Source organism: Dendrobates tinctorius, unplaced genomic scaffold, assembly GCF_039654945.1.
Source record: "Dendrobates tinctorius isolate UK_male_01 unplaced genomic scaffold, ASM3965494v1 ptg000011l, whole genome shotgun sequence".
Classification (NCBI taxonomy): domain Eukaryota; kingdom Metazoa; phylum Chordata; class Amphibia; order Anura; family Dendrobatidae; genus Dendrobates; species Dendrobates tinctorius.
Genome location: NW_027361679.1, coordinates 93,361,315 through 93,381,667, shown reverse-complemented (window position 1 = coordinate 93,381,667; position 20,353 = coordinate 93,361,315). Strand labels below are relative to the sequence as shown.

At 43.7% G+C, this 20,353-nt stretch overlaps 1 long non-coding RNA gene across 1 annotated transcript in view; it reads left to right on the top strand.

The window, feature by feature from the left end:
• The window catches only part of LOC141048809 (uncharacterized), a 121,591-nt gene extending 103,338 nt beyond the window's left edge, over positions 1 to 18,253 (top strand). The window contains exons 2-4 of the long non-coding RNA XR_012220158.1: positions 14,904 to 15,011; positions 16,551 to 16,608; positions 17,639 to 18,253. This is a non-coding gene — a long non-coding RNA (uncharacterized lncRNA). The remainder of the gene's footprint in view (positions 1 to 14,903; positions 15,012 to 16,550; positions 16,609 to 17,638) is intronic.
• The last annotated feature ends 2,100 nt before the right edge of the window (positions 18,254 to 20,353 follow it).

The following is a 20,353-nucleotide window of genomic DNA, read 5'->3' as shown; positions in this document are numbered from 1 at the left end:
TGCCAGATCACTAAAAAATCATCTGGCCCCTAGCAGATTGAGCCAATATACTCCCGACAATCATACCGGCTTGACACCAGGCATTTTTAGATGCCAGAGGCCCAGGTGTAGCCTTTGCAGTAATATTGCCCATAATACTTTCATCTTTTCACATCCATTCACCTCAGAAAAATTCACCATCACTAATCACCTGTCCTGTGTGTCTGCCTTTGTTATTTATGTTATCCTGTGTCCTTGTCCTAAATTGTATGTTGGGAGAACCACACAACCCCTTCATTGTAGAATGAACTCACATAGACACAACACTAAAATTGGATACCAACAACATGGTCTGTCACGACACTTTGATTCATTTCACCAAAGAGATTTTTCTAAAGCCAACATTTTTCCTATAGAACACATCCCTGAACACGTTTCCAATAGAACCCAAGCATTAAACAGAAAAGAGGTCTATTGGATCTATAAATTGAAGACAATTGGCTCCTATGGCCTCAATATTATCAATGATGCTTTCATTTGATTTCATCCTTATTGTGATTTTCATACACTTTTATTACATTTTACCCAACTTTATGCCTTTTTTTTTTGTTTTTTGTTTTTTCCTGATGTCCGATTTTGATTTTCCCTCTACAAAATAAAATGAAAAGACTATTTCTTTACAAAAATACCATTTGAAGTTGTTTTTTTTTTTTTTCAATTTTGATTCCTATAAAATAAATTGACAAATAATTCCTTTAATGTTCTTCAAACCACTTCTGTTTATTCTAATGGTTCAGTGGACTAATACCTCGTACTTTACAACCTGTACTTGCACTTTATTAGTCAGGTTCTAATACCACTTCAAGTTATTTTGCTGGATTTTGATTTTTATAAAACAAATAATTTCTAAAAATTTTTTCTTAAACCACTTCAGCTAAATCCAATGGTTTAGTGGACTAATACCTGATACTTGCACTTTACAGCATACATCTGCACTTCATGAGCCAGGTTCTAATACTCCTTGAGGTCTCACCCCTCCCCCCCCCCTTTTTTTCATTAACCTTAGTCACTTTTTACCCCGTGATCCATAGCACTCTGTTCTATTTTTATTTTTGCATAATTTTATACTTTTTCTTATTTTAATACACTTTTATTGTAGTGTTTTTATGTTTGTAATAAAATTTCATTGTTTTTGAGGTTTTTTTTTGTTTTTTTTTTTACCTTTGTTGATGTCATTTAACCCTGCATTGGCGCCAAATTTTTTTTTTTTTTTTCTTCTCTATAAGAATGTTTCATTATCTTTCAATGTAATCTACCCTGATGAAGTGAGCCAGTAGGCTCAGGAAACGCGTTGGCTGAATAAAGAACTTTGTACTCCACCAGAAGCAAGCGCAGTCCTCATTGCACTTTCACGCCGTTTTTGCAAATTTGTCCTAGGACCCTGTGCAGACTTGCTGCTGCTTCTCATGCGTTTATGGGTGTTGTGACTTTCTCACAACCCCAATAGATGAGAACCTTCCTTTTTCTCTGTATGTGTTTTTTGATACGGATTTTACACAGTGGATGCGCCCTGTATTTTTCCTTTCTATTCACTAGTGTGTGCAGAAATTCAAAATCTCTGTGATCCTGTAGTCACTTTTTTCACACCTGTGCCATCGAGCCTGTGACATAGCGCTGTGATATTCAGTGGGCCTCACACAATCCAAAAGTGTCCAGTGTCCACTAGTGTGTGCAGAAATTCAAAATCTCCCCTGTCCTATAGACACCTTGTACCTTGTTTTACATTACTATATACGAGTAGTTTGTTGGATTTTGTCTACATTTCTACAAAAAATGAGGAAGGCTGGTGGAAGAGGCCGTGGAATTGGGCGGGGGTTGGCAGCTGGTAATGATGGTGTTGGTGGTGGATCTGATGGTAGTGGCAAGAGCAAAATAGGACCGAATGCAGGAGGTGTTGAGCCTGCGTCATCGTCTGGCTCCATAAGGCTTCGAAGGCTTAGTTTTCTAGGAGTTGGCAAACCGCTTTTAAAGCCAGAGCATCAGGAAAAAGTTTTGTCTTACATTGCTGACTCAGCCTCCAGCTCTATCGCCTCCTCTTCTGAAGTTGTAAAAAGTAAAAGCACTGAGTCGTCATTGGAGGCTCATGTTCATGAACCACACCTTTCCTTGTGTCCTTCACCCCAACCAAGATTGAAGGATGACGCAGGCCATACTACTGATTACTCCATGGAGCTGTTTTCACATACCATGCCTGGATTATCAAGTGAAATGGTGAATTACCCAGGCCAAGATGAATCTGACATGGAGTGCACTGATGCACAGCCGCTGATAGATGATTCTGCTGGTACATTCACTCAGAGCACTACATTGTCCTCGCAGTGTACAGAGCCAGATTCTGACCCTGATGAGACTCAGGTTACCCTTCCCATATACAGTTCCATCTTACACGGTGACAAAGAGGAAGCTGCAGATGAAAGTGCAGGTTCAGCCCACCCGCCATCAGACACACCACCGTACTATCAGGGGCCCTGTGCCAGAGCCGTCGCAAACGAGTGGGCCCCCCCTGCTTGCTCAGGATCACAGCACTTGGAAGGTTGAAATACTGTGCAGTGAGATGGAAGATGGGGACGACAAGGAGTCCAGACTAGTACAGGGATTCCCTAGCGAGGAGACTTATTTGATTGTTTTCAATGTTGGGACAGCAATTTTTGGGGAGCACTATACTCTGGAGAATGATAGATGGGGCCCACCATACACTGGAACATTCCAAAGGTCGACATCAGACACTGGAGCAGCATTTACAGGGCCCATTATACACTAGAGCATTAGAAATGGGGCCCATTATGTTTGGAGCATTATTTGGGCCCATAAGACAGTGGAGCTTCATCCATGGGGACCAACATATACTGTAGCATTATGTGGAGCTCATCATATACTGTTTCAAACATTATATGGGACCAATGATTCTGTATGGAGAAATAGATGGGCCTCGTCATGAGATGTAAAAAGTGAAGTATTTTTCATTGTACTATACCGCTATTTCTCTGCCGTATCGGAGCATGATGAGTTGTGGTATGTGTTAAAGGGGCGCTCTTTCGCCCAGGGCACATGAAAACCTGGAGCCAGCCCTACCCCCCACAACTTTAGCCAAATAACCCCCATTTTTCAGTGCGTAACTTGTATTATGAAGTTAATTAAGGTTGACAAGCTTAAGTAAGAAGAATTGAAACTTTTGGCATTCAAATGGGCACTGTAGGTGTGTTTCCTGTCCTCCTCTCACTGCCGACTTTTATTCCCCATTGACTTACATTGGGTTTCGTGTTTCGGGACGACCCAGACTTTTCACTATAATTGGCCGATCTTGCTCGACCCGACTTTTGGAAAAGTCGGGTTTCACGAAATGAAACTCGACCTTAAAAAACCAAAAGTCGCTCAACTCTAGTGCAGAGTGTACATTAATGAGAAAAAAAAATCATCTTTTTTCCATTTACCAAATGGCTGCAATGAAACAAAGAGTGAACAATTTAAACGGTCTGAATACTTTCCGAACCCACTGCAATAGTCGCGATAACTACACCTTTCTGTAATATAGGAACCAGCTTGCAATTACTTCCTCCTCTGGAAGAGGAGATAAAGCATCTGCCTAAATGTTCTTGTGCTCCAGTCTATAAGTCACAACAAAGTTGAATATGGTCAAGAATAATGACCATCTTGCCTGTCTAGGTGTCAGATGTTTTGCAAATTACAAATACAAAACATTTTTATGATTGGTGATTACTATGACCTGGATGAACTACCCCCTTCAAAAAATGATGCTGTGATGAACACCAGGGGGAGCAAGGAGGGAGCAGTAGTGTCAAAGCATGCGGCTGCATGCTAAGTGCGAGCCGCACGAGAACAGGACCTGAGACACGGGACCACCGGGGGAGTGGCCAGAGGTGGAGCTAACTCCCGTATGGGATAGACAATGAAAGTGGGAGTCGGGAGCAAGGCCAGACAAGCCGAGATCAGTAACCGGAGGGTAACGCAGGAGCCTAGGGATGAGACAGAAGGATGGTGCAATACAAGCCGAAGTCAGAAATTAGACAGGAATGCGGTAGCCAGGGGTGTAGACAGGAAAGAAGTCAGAGAACTTAGCCAAGGGTCAGAACGGGAGAAATAACAACAGTACAGAATCACCAAGCAGACACAGAACATGGGACAGGCCAAATCATACACAGAACAAGCACACAGAGGAACAAACGAGATACACCAGAGTCAATATGTGAGCTGCTCAGCCGAGAACGGAAGTATCACTGACAAAGAGCCCAGCACCAAAGCAAGTACAAATATCCCTCCCCAAACCAAAGAAAGGCAATGCAGAGTTAACCAGCTGACGGTACTGGAACCCGGATGGGTAGCAGAAGGAATAAGAGCCAATGGCACTACCGAGGACCAGCTGATGGTACTGGAACCCGGTTACTAAGCAGGAGGTACCTGTGCTAGAAAGCACTACAAAGGACCAGCAGACATAGCTGGAACTCGGATACCGAGAAGGAGGCACCTAAGCCAAAGTCACTGCCGAGAACCAGCTGACGGTGCTGGAACCCGGATGTGTAGCAGAAGCTGCAAGAGCCAATGGAACTAGCGAGGACCAGCTGACGGTGCTGGAACCCAGATGGGTAGCAGAAGGAACAAGAGCCAATGGCACTACCGAGGACCAGATGACGGTGCTGTAACTCGGATACCGAGAAGGAGGCACCTAAGCCAAAGGCACTGCCGAGAGGCAGCTGACGGTGCTGGAACCCAGATGGTTAGCAGAAGCTGCAAGAGCCAATGGAACTAGCGAGGACCAGCTGACGGTGCTGGAACCCAGATGGGTAGCAGAAGGAACAAGAGCCAATGGCACTACCGAGGACCAGATGACGGTGCTGTAACTCGGATACCGAGAAGGAGGCACCTAAGCCAAAGGCACTGCCGAGAGGCAGCTGACGGTGCTGGAACCCAGATGGTTAGGAGAAGCTGCAAGAGCCAATGGCACTACCGAGGACCAGATGACGGTGCTGGAACCTGGTTACTAAGCAGGAGGTACCTGTGCTAGAAAGCACTACCAAGGACCGGCAGACATTGCTGGAACTCGGATACCGAAAAGGAGGCACCTAAGCCAAAGGCACTGCCGAGAACAAGCTGACAGTGCTGGAACCCGGATGGGTAGCAGAAGGTACCCATGAAAAACAAAGTTGCGAGGCCGCGAGCTGGACACAGTTACCGAAACCCACAGTCCTACAGGGGGTGCTTGTCCTATTGGCACTATGGAACCAGCCTTTGTTGCCAGATCCAGCAGCCCACATAGGAAGCCCATAACTGCAGGCACCATAAACTCGGCTAACCCGACCGCAACACGACAGAACAACGTATTGGTGGCAAAGTGACGTTGACACTACCCAGAAACAGCAGGCGTACTGGAACCAGGCTGGGCAGGAGGGCGTACCTGTGCCAAAGACAATGCCGGGATACAGCTGGCGGTGCTTGAACCCAGGGAAAATACAATAAAAAGAGTGGAGACAGAGGCCTAATTGGAGCAAGTTTAAAATCTGTAGTTGTGTGAGTGTGGACCGAGCAGGAGAAATTGCCGGACACACAGCTGGTGATCAGATGACATTTCTGAACCTCCAATAACACTGGAGCATATGTTGACTGTGCAGACTGCACTTCTGAGCAGCAATTGGCGATGTTGGAGCCCAGGGTCAATCAGGGTGTAGGCTGAGGCCTAATTTCATCAAGTTTAATATCTGTTGTAGACTACTACTGATTTTAAACGTGCTCCAATTAGGCCTCTGACTCCACTCTGTCTCTAGTATTTACCCTGGCCTCCAATACCGCCAGTTGCTGCTCAGAAGTTTCGTCTGCACAATCAACACTTGTTCCTGTGTTACTGGGGTTCAGTAATGTCAGCTGATCCCCTGATGTGTGTCCGGCAATGTCTCCTGCTCTGTCCACATTCCCACTGCTAGTGGGAAATGTGGACAGAGCGAGTTTAATATCTGATGTAGTTTGAATGTAGAGGCAGCAGGAGACTTTGCCGGACACACAGCAGGGGAGCAGCTGGCATTACTGAACCCCACTAACATTGGAGCATGTTTTTCTCTGTGCAGACGACGGCACTTCTGAGCAACAACTGGCAGTGTTGGAGCCCAGGTTCAATCAGGGTTTAGGCTGAGGTTTAATTGGAGCAAGTTTTATATCTGAGGTAGTTTGAATGTGGAGGCAGCAGGAGACTTTGTCAGACACACAGCAGGGGAGCAGCTGGCGTTACTGAACCCCACTAACACTGGAGCATGTGTTTTTCTCTGTGCAGATGGCACTTCTGAGCAACAACTGGTGGTGTTGGAGCCCAGGGATTACAGTTCAGGTGGTAGAAACATGAATGCAACAGGAGCCCTGGATACTGTTGCCAACCAATTATTTTTTCTGGAAGAGGACAGGCAAATTCCGGCGAGATCCAGGCCTTGCTCATTTTCAGAAAAGTAAGCCGGTCAATGTTATCGGAGGATAGTCGTGTGCGACGATCTGTTAGTACACCACCTGCGGCACTAAAGACACGTTCTGATAATACACTAGCAGCAGGGCAAGCCAGCACCTCCAATGCATACTGGCTAAGCTCTGGCCATGTATCCAGCTTAGAGACCCAAAACTTGAAGGGGGAAGAGCCATCTTGGAGTACACCGAGAGGGCTAGACATGTAGTCTGTCACCATCTGACAGAAACGTTGCCTCCTGCTGACTGGAGTCGTCTGTGATGGTGTAGACATTTGTGGCGGGCACACAAAACTTTGCCACATTTGGGCCATACTGGTCTTGCCTTGTGCTGAGGCGCTGCCTCTGCTCCCTCTTTGTGCAGAGCTTCCTCCACTGCCTCGACGCACAGAGCTGCTTTGTAAAGCACTAGCAGCACTGCTCTCGGGTGGAATTGAGAACATGATGGAATGCACCAGTGTGTCTTGGTACTCCCGCATTTTACGCTCCCGGTTCAACGGTGTTATGAGGCTTTGTAAATTGTCACGGTAGCGATGATCTAGGAGGGTGTACACCCAATAATCAGCCGTGTTGAGAATGTGGGTGATGCGGCGGTCGTTTCTCAGGCACTGCAGCATGAAATCAACCATGTGCTGCAGACTCCCAACTGCCCAAGAAACGCTGTCCCCTGCTTGAGGCGTCATCTCTGCCTGCTCTGCATCACCCCACCCTCGCTGTACATACTGACTACTAGAGCATTGTGTACCTCCCTCCTCTGGAGAGATGTCTTCCTCCTCCATTGACTCCTCCTCATCCTCCTCACAAAGTGTCCCCTGCCTAGGCCTTTGTGAGGAACCACGTTGCGCAGACTGTCCAAAAGCAGATGGCATTTGTGACTCCTCATCCTCCACCTCTTCCAAAACCTCCTCCCTTAGTGCTTGCAGTGTTTTTTGAAGCAGGCAGATAAGGGGGACAGTCATGCTGATTAGTGCATCATCTGCACTCGAAATCCGCGTGGAATCATCGAAGGCACGCAAAACGTGGCAGATGTCCTTCATAGAGGTGGTGCTGAAGTGTGACCAGCGCACAGTGCGACTTGTTTGCGCCTGATGCAGCTGGTACTCCATTACTGCTGCCTGCTGCTCACACAACCGCTCCAACATATGTAATGTTGAATTCCACCTGGTGGGTAGGTCACATATGATGCGATGTTCCGGAAGGCGGAATTGATGCTGCAGAGCTGCAATGCGCGATCTTGCCATGCTGGAACGTCGCAAGTGAGCGCACTCTATTCGGACCTTGTGCAGCAGTGCATCAAGATCCGGATAGTCCCTCAGAAAACTCTGCACGACCAAGTTGAGCACATGTGCCAGACATGGGATGTGAGTGAGGTTGCCTAGGCCCAGAGCTGCCACCAGATTTCAGCCATTGTCACACACTGCCAAGCCTGGCTGGAAATTCGCTGGCCCAAACCACACGACGCTCTCCTGCTTGATGGCATTCCAGAGCTCCTGCGCTGTGTGGCTTCGATTCCCCAAATAAATTAATTTCAGTACGGCCTGTTGACATTTGGCCACGGCTGTGCTCATATCGGGTAAGCGTTTACGGGTCCATGTGGCGGTAGACCGTGACGGCTCCTGCAGCACTGATTCTGAGGAACTGGAGTATGAGGAGGAGTCACTGTGTACAGACTGGATTCCTGCAATCCTTGGAGTTGGCAGAACACATACAGCACCACTCTCAAGATCTGTACCCGGCTCCACAACATTGACCCAATGGGCAGTGAGGGAAAGGTATCGTCCCTGTCCATGGTTACTGGTCCACGCATCGGTGGTCAGGTGGACCTTGCTACTGACGGCATGTTTAAATTTTTCCCTCCACATGCTTTTGCAGGGCAGGGACGGCTTGCCTGCTGAAATAAAAGCGGCTGGGCATGGTGTATTGTGGGACTGCCAATGCCATGAAGTTACGGAACGTGTCTGTCTCCACCAGCCTGAATGAGAGCATTTCAAGGGCCAGTAGTTTTGCAATGCCAGCATTCAGAGCCTGTGCTCGGGGATGGTTTGCCGAGTATGGCCGCCTTTTCTCCCATGCCTGTGCTACCGATCGCTGTAGAGTGGCCTGGGAGTGTGAGGATGACAGGGAACGTGATGCTGTGGGTGGAATGTCACTGGGTCTCTGGACAACAGTGCCAGAGGTTCTTCCATGGCGATCCTGTGAGGAAGCCGAACCAGCTGTGTGTGAGCTGGAGGAAGAGGCTACAACACGAGCTGAAGAGGTGGTAGGTGGTGCTGTAGGTTGGTGTTATGAATGAATCACCGAAGGAGGAAAAAACAAAAATACAAGCTAAGTCCAGAAAACCGGAGAGGTTGGTAGCTATTGGATTGCAGACCCCTGATCCTATTCACACAACTAACAGTAGCCGTGGGGGGTTCCTACGGTGCCCTAGACCCCTCGTTCACAGCCGGAGAACTAAATAAGCCTAAAGAAAAAAAAAGGGGAAATCTAAACTGCCCCAGAGCAGACCCCAAAGCAATAGACAGCCCCCAACATGTATTGTCGGTGAAAAGCAGATGAAAACACAGACAGAAAGACAGGATGAGCAAACGATGGGGCCCAACTAACTAAACAGGAAAGGACAGAAAAGATGCTGGCTGCAATCCGCAAAAATTCTGCCAAAATAATGTCCAACACGTCTGATAGAAAAAAGGCCCTGAAGTCACTAGACTTCAAAAACACTATCAGCACTCAGGTATATTCTGAAGATTGAGCAAAAGATCAACTTGACCAGAGACAAAAATGGAGCTCAGCCTGTACCAACAAGGGCAGGCAGAACACAAACACTAAGTAAACAAACAATATATCATGGAAAAATAAGAGAGCAAATACTTAGCTTGCCTTATATCCACTCAGTGATTCCGGGTGTCCAATCAGGCTCCACCTGTTCAGATGACAGGTTCTTCCCAACGCAATCAATTTCACTACCTCTCTTCACCAGCAGAGGGAGTTCATCAGACATCAATGGTGAAGGGGAAAATGAACTCACAACAGGTTGGCCTACGTCTTCAGTGTGTCTTTGTAACTCCACCATGTGATTGGTCCGCACATGTTTCCATATATTTGTGGTATTGAGGTTGCTGACACTTTTCCCTCTTTTGACTTTATAATTACACAGCTAGCATTTGACAAAGCAAATGTCATCTGCAACTGTGTCAAAAAAGGACCACGCACTGCAAGTCCTGGGAGTGCCCGTTTTGGGTTTTGGAAGAGGAATGCTCCTAACGGGTGCCGAAGTGGAGGATACAGGCAACCAAATCTGCCCCCTCCCTCTCCCTCCTGCTTTGGCCGTTCGGGGAATCTCTTCCTCAGAGCTGCTCCCACCACCTTCCTGTTCCTCACGCCATGATGGGTCAAGGACCTCATCATCTACACTCCCCTCTTCAAACACCTGCTTCTCCTGGGTAGTCTCGCCAGCACAGTATGCACCAGAAAGTGGCACCTGAGTCTCATCATCTGATGCGTACTGAGATGTGCTCACCATGGGCACTGGCCCACCCGCCTCTTCAGATTCAGAGGGACAAAGCAGTTGCGCATCACTGCATACTCCCTCTTCTTCACATTCTAGAATGCTGCTTGGCTGGCCCCCTGTTTCCAAGCCAAGGGATTCAGAAAACAGAAGTGGAGATGGCTCCTGTCCAGGGCTCTCTGACTGCCTGGGCAATTTGGCAGGTGGTGAAGAGACAGAAGGTTGCTCTTCAGTGCTCTGGCCCTGAGAGGATGTGGCAGTAATTGAAGTCAATGCGTTAGCTGCCATCCATCCGACAACGGCTTCAATTTGTTCGTCCCGCAGCAGTGGGGTACGGCGAGGTCCTACAAAGCTGTGCATAAAGAACTGTTGCCTGGTAAAACTGGGGAATGCTGAGTCACTGGTGCCTGCAGCAGGCACAGAATCCCCATGTCCTCTCCATGCTGAAACTCCACGCCCACGACCAGGTGCCTTACTCCCTGCCTTCTTCATCTTGGTAGACTGATAAAGATAGGCAGAAAAGTACAAAGGGGGAGCTTAGTGTGCTTATTCCTGGACAGCTGCTAACAGGTATAAGAAACACTAATTATATAAAGTGTGTGGACTACACTTTAATATGAGCTAATGTGGCCTACACAACTGTCAAGTGGAGTGTTTGGTGAACTTTGCTTACGTGTTTTTTTTTTTCAAAAAAACAGAAAGGATGTGACCAAAGATGTGAAAGCGATAGTATCGCAAACTTTTTGGAGCTCTTACAATGCAGGAAGGTAATCTACAAAGCAATACATGAGGCTCCAAAAAATACGCTAATACTAATCTGGCTGTGGCTGCAGGGCACAAGCCAGAAAAAAGGCTCCTCTATCTACTCCTATATAGTGTTTGCAACCAACCAAAGTAGATGGATACGGATGGAAGCACACTAATAGGAGAAAAAAATCAGGAAAAATGAGCTGCAATAAAACAAAAAAGGACTATGTATGTGGCAGTGACGCACGCTGAGCAGACTACAACCAGAGGTGGCTGCAGAACACACTACAACGTGAGCTGCACTCACACACAGAGACCTCACAGACAGCTGTGAACAGTGCAGAGAACTGGGCACTGAAAGGCTCTGCTGTCTACTCCTATAGTGTTTGCAACCAATGTAGATGGATACGGATGGATGCACACTAATAGGAGAATTAATGAAAAATGAGCAGCAATAAAACAAAAAGAAATATGTAAGAAGCAGTGACGCACACTGAGCGGCTCACAACCAGAGGTGGTGCAGAACACACTACAGCGTGAGCTGCACTTACACAGACCTTGCAGACAGCTGTGAACAGCGCTGCAAGGCAAAAGAAAGCTACAGTGATTGATAATGTAGCCTGGGTAAAGCACAATATGATTTGGAAAATCGCTATCGCTAGTTTTTCACACCTGGATTTGGGGATCCTCTGACATTCTTCCTTGCAGATCCTCTCCAGTTCCATCAGGTTGGATGGTGAATGTTGGTGGACAGTCATTTTCAGGTCTCTCCAGAGATGCTCATTTGGGTTTAGGTCAAGTCTCTGGCTAGGTCAGTCAAGAATGGTCACAGAGTTGTTCTGAATACTTTCTGTACCCACTGTAGGTCCAGTTTGGAAAATCACTTAGCCCCCATGATCTGGTTAAAGCGTTTTGGAATAAGAGGGAGTGGATATAGATCCCAAACATTGATTCAATTTAATTCCCGGAAATCCAAGCAGGGGAGCAGCCCCCATCTTTTTCTTGACAAATAAAAATCTCGCTGCCACCGGAAATGAGGAGGGTCTGATATGTCCCTTAGCCAGGCTTTCCACAAAATAATCTTTCATGGCCTGTCTTTGAGGACCAGAAATATTATATAACTTGGTCTTGGGCAACTTAGCCCCAATAATCAAATCCACTGAGCAATCATAAGAATCTGGTAGTTACCATAGATAAATGAGTGCACGTGCATTTATTTTAACAGTAATTGCGCCACCTCACTATCTCTGGTGACTGCTAGTCCACTACAGAGTTATGTAATGTCAGCCAAGGTAGGCCTAGAACCACTGGGATAGACAAGCACTCTAACATAGCATTTGATGGATTCAGTGTGCCTAGCCCTACCTGAAGATGTATATCCTGAACAACATGATTGAAACTCCCCTGACTCAAGGGTGCAGAATCTATTGCGATTATTGGAATAGGTCAACTCATGAGGAATAAGGCTCTGGGTCTGGACAAACAGGACATCAATCAGACTAAACCCTAACCACTGTCCAAAAGGGCAAAAATAGACACCTTTCTCCCACCCACAATAATTTTGGCTGGAAGAAAGAACTGGGACCTACCAACTGAGAAAATAGGCTTAGTTTTCCGGGGCCTGTTTGTGGTAAACGCATAGATAGGCAGGCACCAACAAAATGACCCATCCTTCCACAAAAACACACTCCCCTTTTGCCCCTAACTGCTGGAGGACCAGTGCAACGCACTGGACTCAGGCCTAAGTACATTAGACACATGACTTCCTGAAAATTGAGGTGTCACATTTTGCCTCTTTGAGACGGCAGTCTACATAGTAACATAGTTTTGAAGGCTGAAGGAAGACCTTATGTCCATCTAGTTCAGCCTACTTTTAGTGCAGCTGTTCTGCATTGTTGATCCTGGGGAAGGCAAAAAACCCAGAGTAGAAGCCAATTTTCTCCATAGGGAAAAAAATTCCTTCCCCTAAGCTGGGTCAACCATCTACCTATAATATTCTGTTATTCGTAACCTTCTGTACTGTTACTCACAAGAAAAGCATCCATTCCTTTCTTAAATTCATTCAGTGAGTTGGCCATCACCACTTCCTCAGGAAGAGAGTTCCAGAGCCTCACTGCTCCCCTCTTCTATGCTGGTGCAGAAATTGTCTTTCCTCCAAACGAAGAGAATGCCCCCTTGTTCTTGTCACAGTCCTTGGTACAAACAGTTCATTGGAGAGATCTCTGTATTGCCCTCTGATATACTTGTACATATATATTAAGTCTCCCCTAAGTCTTCTCTTTTCTAGAGTAAATAGACCTAATTTTGATAACCTTTTTGGGTATTGTAGTGAACCAACTCCATTTATCATTTTAGTTGCCCGCCTTTGAACCCTTTCAAGTTCAGTAATGTCTTTCTTGAGCACCGGCGTCCAAAATTGCACACAATACTCCAAGTGTGGTCTGACGAGTGATTTGTACAGAGGGAGAATTATGTTTTCATCTCGTGTCCCCAGACCTCTTCTAATGCATCCCATGACCCTATTTGCTTTGGTGGCAGCTGCCTGACATTGGGCACTCCAATTTAGCTTCTTATTGACTAAGATGCCTAAGTCTTTTTCCATGTCTGATTTCCCCAGCAGTTTCCCATTTAGTAAGTAATTATAGCATCTGTTTCTCCTTCCCATGTGCATAACCTTACACTTATCTGCGTTAAACCTCATTTGCCAATTTTCAGCCCAATTCTCCAATTTACTCAAGCAGTTAGGTGCAATTTACTCAATTTACTCAAATCTGCCTGTAGTTGCAAACTGTCCTCCTTTGTGTTAACTACCTTACATAGTTTTGTATCATCTGCAAATACTGATATTTTACTGTGTAAGCCATCCACTAGATCATTAATAAATATATTAAATAGTAGGGGGCCCAATACAGAACCCTGTGGTACCCCACTAGTAACCCTTACCCAATCTGAGTATGCACCATTATTGACTAAATACCCTGTATTTGTTATCCAGCACTTGCTGATTATTGTCATAATTTTTACTGCAGAGTATTTTTGCAAATTTGTCATTTTGTGTTTTCTTGTTGTGTTTCAGTCATTGGGTGGTGTGAGCACTGTCCGACCGACTTGTTCACATTTGTGCATGTCACATATGTTTTTAATCCATTTTTTCGTTGCTTAGCATGGTTTGGGAGACCCCACCCCTCTCGTGTGACATGCACATAAATGAGCTGTCTTATATGTTTTTAAACCATTAATAACCACTCTTTGTTTTCTATCACTAAGCCAGCTACCTACATGGATCGCTAAAGCCATGGAAGCCTCCAAGATAACCAGGGTCTCATACAAGACAAAGGCATCTTTTATCTTTTCAGGCAGCCCCTGATAAAATTGACTTTGGAGCGCAGGCTCATTCCACCTAGTGTCCATGAACCACCAACGGAACTCAGAGCAAAACTCATCTGCTGACCGGTCTCCCTGCTGAAGCCGACATAATTTAGACTCAGCCAGCGAGACTCGGTCAGAACTGTGATAGATTTGACCCAGAGCAATAAAAAATCTTCAACCTTCTGAAGCGACTGTGAGACACAGTAGAGAAAATGCCCAGGCTTGAGGGTCGCCCTAGAGCTGTGAGATTACAATTCCCACCTGTTGCTCCTTGGTACCTGAGGAGTAAGGACGTAACCTAAAATAAAGTTTGGAGGCCTCCCTGAAGGGTCATACAAACTTCCGCTCAGGAAGGAGATGTGTTCTGTCTCAGATGAACATTCTTTGGTCCGACATTGGCATATCAGCCCAAGGGCAAAAGCAAAAGACCTTGTGAAGATGATGGCGGAAGCTTATACGATTGTGTCAATATACACAGTGAAACGAGCACTGTTTCTACATGGGCTGAAAGGCCACTCTGCCATTACTCTAAAAGAAACATAAAAAAGCCAGATTAATATTTGCAAATGCACTCAGGACCCTTGCACATTTTCCGTGCGAACATAGCCTTACTGTTAATTGGGGACAATCACAGACTGAATAATTTATATTATTGGATGGCAGAGAATGTAGTTAATGGGGGACACAGTGCTGCTTATCACTTTATATTTTTAATGATGAGGTACATATCTGTATTGAGGCGGAAGGCCAAAATATGTATACAATATGTGTGACATTGTTATTTTCAGAGCTGTGATGATCATTGTGACAAGAAGAGTCATAACTGGGAGATGTCGACATGAAGGTCTGAGCAGATGGAGAAGAAACAGCAGAAAAAATTAGAAGAGATGTCAGTGGTAAGTGCCTGGATGTAAATATTATTCTTTATCTGTGACGTGGAGGAATAATGTTATCTGTAAAATCCCTTATTCTAGATTCTCACATTTGTGTGAAATGTCCGTGGGCTTCCAGATTTTTTTTTTATCGGACGACACTTGGACTCGTCCACTCACACATCCGTGAAAATCACGGATCTGAGAATAAGATACGTGAGAGTCAGAGAATGCTTTCTTCTGATCCAATTTTGAGAATTAGAATAGGACATGCTCATTGCATTTGTTAAAGCGTGCAGCACACTGACATTGCACACGGATACAGGAATGTAGCCTTAATATGTATAGCACAGTCCCTTAGTATATAGTGTATTTACTTATTTTGTATCATACTCGCTAGATATATATATGGTGCCTTCCCTTAATATATGTATCACTTATTATGTATAGCACAGTCCCTTAGTATATAATGTACTCCCTTATTATGTAAAGCACAGTCCCTTAGTATATAGTGTATTTGCTTATGTATAGCACAATCCCTTACTATATAGTAAACTCACTTATTATGTAAAGCACAGTCCCTTAGTATATAGTGTACTCACTTTTTATGTATAGAACAGTCCATTAGCATATAGTGTACTCTCTTATGTATAGCACAGTCCCTTAGTATATAATATACTCACTTATTATGTATAACACCGTCCCTTATTTGTATCATACTCTCTAGTTATATATGGTGCCGTCCCTTATTGTATAGCTTCCTCTGCTGTTATGTACCGCACTGTCCCTTACATAGTGTATTATTTTTTTTTTTTTTTGTTATTCACAGCACCCTCTTTTATTACATAGTCCCCTATCTTGATAGAATATAAAATGACTGCTGATGGAGCAGTTGGTGACCAGACGACCAGTCCATCAGGTTTACCATTAGAAAAGAAACTTTCCCATGCTCCATCAGCCGTCATTGCGTTATACATCTAACAAGAGAGGACAGTATGTAATAAAAACAGGGCTCTATATAATCTGATATGTAAGAGACGGAGCTGTACATTTTAAGAGAGGGCACTGTTTAATGAGGGACAGCAATATACATAATAAAAGAGACTATGTAAGATATATACAAGTACATGTGTGTGGCTACATGTGTAGCTTTGTTGCCATAAAAGGAGGGGGGCCCAGACAAATTTCTTGTACAGGGGCCCCAAGCTGTCAGTGTCCGCCCCTGAATTGAGTCTTTAGCCACTGCAATGATGCCATGAAAACCCCATCATTTGCATACAGACTAAATTGTTTTTTTTTTTAATGCCAACTAGCCACTAATATTCATACTACAGGTATGATTTTATTTGGGCTAGGTCTCCAACATTCCTGCATAAATGGTTTAGTTAGCATTTTGGGGGAGTGACAGTCTTTTATGCAATGTGGATAAACAATTACAATGGATACCAAATATGTATATACGGTAATCTGGAATGTACAAAAAATTAAGGGGCAAAACTAGTGTTTATAGATGTTTTTATGATGTGATTCTAATGCATATCACTTTTTTTAATCTTTTTTTAGCCTCTGCTTCAAATTTCATCAGATTAGAAAATAGGAATATTGCAAGAACTATGACATTGTGAGTAAAAAAGTCTCCTGTCACATGACGGATCAGTCAGTTATGGTTTCCATTATGAATGGAAGCCATAAAGCAAATGTGAACAAGGCCGTAGGGTGGGCGTTTAGGTTAAAAACACTTTTATATTTCTTACTTTTCTAAACCTTAAAAGTAAAAGCATGTCCAGTCTAAAAAAGTACATGCCGTTCATAAAACTATATCTCGACTTGTTTGACTACTTATTTGTGTTTTGGGTTAGCCTACAGTAAAGATTTTGTACTTTGCTTTCCCTATCACTTATCACTGTTTTATCAGTATTTTCACATGATAATTAACCACTGAGTCATAGGCATAATATAGGCAGCCATGGAAAAAAAACTGTTCTGTGTGCAGTGCTCATACACAACACTGAAAAAAATCAAGATGTTTTAAAAATATGGTCTATCTGGGATATTTTACTTTATTTTAACTTGTAGCTTTTTCTAAGGGTTCGATCACACTGGCGAGAGTAGCATCCGATGAGTCTATCAAGCGAGAGAATTGGATGCTATGTAAAAATGAAAAGTTTTGATGCTCCACCTCCTTGAGATGAAATCCAGTTTTATTTAATCCATGTTAAAACCATACATGCTCCTGGACAGAACTCACAAGAGGAAAAGCAAGAATGGGATCACTGGTGTGGAGAAGATGGAGAAGTTAATTTCTCCATCTTCTCCATTGTGTATCAGCGTATTTTCGACTGCACTCGGTCACATCTGAGCTTGTATGGGTGCACGCCGTCCAATATACACTGCGGCAGTTATATGCTGGCTGTGTCGCCAGCTGGCTACTCCTTTAGGGCTTTATAGGAGACAGTACAAGGTTCTTGGTGGGCCTGGCTAAAAAATCTAATAAACTTATACATGTTTTATATCTATAGATAATGGTCATGTTTGTGGAGTAAAGAGATATAAAGCAAATTTATATGTTTAAATGGATGGAAGGTCTGTTTGGAAAAGTGGTAGTGTGATTTAACACATTCATATACAGTGGTCTGTGTGTCCATATACAGGCTGAAAATGTTTACCTGAGTGCAGCACGCAAATCTAGAAGAATCCAGGATATCTATAAACAGAAAGATAGTGAGGAAACACTTAGCTAACCTAAATGAATTCAAGTTTCCAGGTCCAGATGAATTACACCCCAGAGTACTGAAGGAGATAGCAGAAGAAATTTTTGAACCCCTCTCCATAATCTTTGAAAATTCTTGGAGAACAGGAGAAGTGCCAGAAGACTGGAGAAGAGCAAATGTTGTTCCTATCTTCAAAAAGGGGAAGAAGGTGAACCCAGGCAACTATAGGCCGGTGAGTCTGACTTCTATACCAGGAAAGATCTTTGAACAAATTATTAAACAACATGTATGTCAATACCTGGATAAGAATGAAGTGATTAAACAGAGTCAGCATGGGTTTCTAACTAATAAGTCATGTCAGACTAACTTAATTTCCTTCTATGACGGTATCACTGATTGGGTGGATCAAGGAAATGCTGTAGATATAGTATATCTTGACTTCAGCAAAGCATTTGACAAAGTCTCTCATACAATCCTTATTGAAAAAATGACTAAGTATGGAATGGACAAGGCAACTGTTAGGTGGATTCATAACTGGCTTAGTGATCGGACCCAAAGAGTGGTCGTAAATGGCTGCACATCCAGTTGGAAGAATGTCTCAAGTGGGGTACCACAGGGCTCTGTCCTGGGCCCTGTATTGTTCAACATCTTTATCAACGATTTAGATGAAGGAATTGAGGGTAAACTGATTAAATTTGCTGATGACACAAAGCTAGGAGGGATAGCTAATACTAGAGAAGAGAGAGAGAGAGGATTCAAAAAGATTTAAATAAACTGGAGAAGTGGGCAGCAACTAACAGAATGGTTTTTAACAGGGAGAAATGCAAAGTACTACATCTGGGCAATAAAAATGAAAAAAGCATATATAGAATGGGAGGAATAGGGCTAAGTGACAGCACATGTGAAAAAGACTTGGGTATACTAATAGATCACAGACTGAATATGAGTCAACAGTGTGATGCAGCAGCAAAAAAGGCAAATGCAATTCTAGGATGTATTAACAGAAGCATACAGTCTAGATCACGTGAAGTCATTATTTCCCTCTACTCCTCTTTGGTCAGACCTCATCTGGAATATTGTGTCCAGTTTTGGGCACCACATTTTAAAAAAGACATCAACAAACTGGAGCAAGTTCAGAAAAGAGCGACCAGAATGGTGACCGGTCTGCAAACCCTGTCTTATGAGGAAAGGTTGCAGGATTTGGGAATGTTTAGTTTGCAAAAGAGAAGACTGAGAGGAGACTTAATAGCTGTCTACAAATATCTAAAGGGCTGTCACATTGTAGAAGGATCAACTTTATTCTCATTTGCACAAGGAAAGACTAGAAGCAATGGGATGAAACTGAATGGGAGGAGACACAGATTAGATATTAGAAAAAACTTTTTGACAGTTAGAGTGATCAATGAGTGGAACAGGCTGCCACGAGAAGTTGTGAGTTCTCCTTCAATGGAAGTCTTCAAACAGAGGCTGGACAGACATCTGACTGGGATGATTTAGCGAATCCTGCTTTGAGCAGGGGGTTGGACCAGATGGCCCAGGAGGTCCCTTCCAACTCTACGATTCTATGATTCTATGATTCTATTAAATCTAGATCCACCCCAGCCCATAGCAGTGCAATCCTCAGACGGTTCACACCATGCACCATATGTCCGACTTATACTATACAGTTGGCATTTATATGCATTATATAATGTCCATTTTACATGTACGGTACTTTCTTTGAATAAGCAAACAATTCTTTGCAATATCTTAACCACTTTCACAAAACTAGAAAATGTAGAGAAAAACACAAGTAACAAGCAGAGATATTATTAGTACCCCGACACATGTTTTGACATTAGGATTCAGCCCCATGTTTCAAACCTAGCATGTGCCATTATATGTTGCAATAATTTTACTTACTATATCAATGGTGATTCAAAGATTGTTTTTTTTCACTATTAGTCTTTTTATTTTACAATAATAGTAAACTTAGGATGACAAAGTTTTAGTTTCTTAAAGAAAATAAAGTTGATATTCATAAGACCGTCTCTACTCATGTTTTAAGTGTTTTTGTATGGCAATAATAAAGCTATGTAAAGCTATTTCTAAATTATTTATGGTATGTGTAGTCTTTCTGTATAGTATTAATAATTTTACCTTTGACTACAACCAGTATACTTGGTTTACTCTTGGCTGAGTGACTTTAGTCAAACTCTGTAGGTTTTCATTTATTTAAATAAATTTACTAAAAAAAATTGGAAAAATGTGCAGTTTTCAAACTTTTAATGTTTTAGCCTTAAAACAAACCAGTAGAGATGAGCGACTTTGCTTTTTTTCGGGTCGAGTCGGGTTTCATGAAACCCGACTTTCTCAAAAGTCGGGTCGAACGAAATCGGCCGATTATCGTGAAAAGTCGAAGGCCGACTGAAACACGAAACCCAATGCAAGTCAATGGGGAAGCAAAGTCGGCAGGGAGTGGAGGACATTAAACACACCTACAGTGCCCATTTGAATGACAAAAACATCAAATTTTATTACTGAAGCTTGTCAACCTTAATTTACTTCATAATAATAGTTACACACTGAAAACTGGGGGTTATTTGGCTAAAGTTGTGGGGGGGTGGGGCTAGCTCCAGGTTTTCATGTGCCCTGGGCCAAAGAGCACCCCTTTAA